This window comes from Sinocyclocheilus grahami, unplaced genomic scaffold (genome assembly GCF_001515645.1).
Source record: "Sinocyclocheilus grahami isolate Dianchi unplaced genomic scaffold, SAMN03320097.WGS_v1.1 scaffold1106.1, whole genome shotgun sequence".
NCBI lineage: Eukaryota > Metazoa > Chordata > Actinopteri > Cypriniformes > Cyprinidae > Sinocyclocheilus > Sinocyclocheilus grahami.
In genome coordinates this window covers 90,922-91,748 of record NW_015506285.1, presented here as the reverse complement: position 1 = coordinate 91,748, position 827 = coordinate 90,922, and positions in this window count along the sequence as shown.

Sequence of the window (827 nt, the reverse complement as noted above, 5' to 3'; positions counted from 1 at the left end):
GCGCTTCGGCCTGGCCACACCCCGGTGCACACGTCACGCGGCACGCCCCGCCCCTCAGCCCGCCGCGTCCAGTGATCGACGCGCGTCGCGATACACCTGCGCCGGTGCGGCCGCTCCTACCGCTCCGTTATAACGGAGAAGCTCTAGCCCATCCCAGCGAGCAGACACAGAAGATGTGCCGTCACAACGGACTCTGTGGCGCTGGATATTGCCAAGCGTTTCTTCTGCAAAAGGTAGGCCTAAAACATGCCTAACATGCACTGAATATAATGTCGCGCGTGGATCTGATGGCGTCGGCAGCTGATAACTTACTGATGACTGCAGGTTGTTCCTCCAACAACTTCTGTGTAGAGCAAAGGCCTGCAACACGCAGCTAAAGATGCTCGATCTCGGAGTCGTTCTGTAAAAGCGAGGAGCTTGTCGTTAATAACTCATCGACTAAACACAGAGTGCTTAAGAATCGAGGCTGTGTGTGTGTGTGTGTGTGTGTGTGCGTGTGTGCGTGCGTGCGTGAGTGCGTGTGTGCGTGCGCGTGTGCGTGTGTGTGTGTGTGAGAGTGTGAGTGTGTGTGTCTGTGTGTGTGCGTGCGTGCGTGTGTGTGTGTGTGTTCTCCTGGGGTTTCTCTGCTTTAATATCCTGTCGCTTGCGGACTCTTGGCGAGGAGGGTTTGACACACTCCGCTAACACCGTTAATAGCGCCGTTTGATGTGGAAATGAAAGCTGCAAAAGAGCACAAGGGGAAGAGGAGGCTGAAAGGGCTAAATTAAAAGTGAGGCTCTTGTGAGAGTCGCTGGAGCGCGCAGCACGAAAGACAGCGCCGACTAATT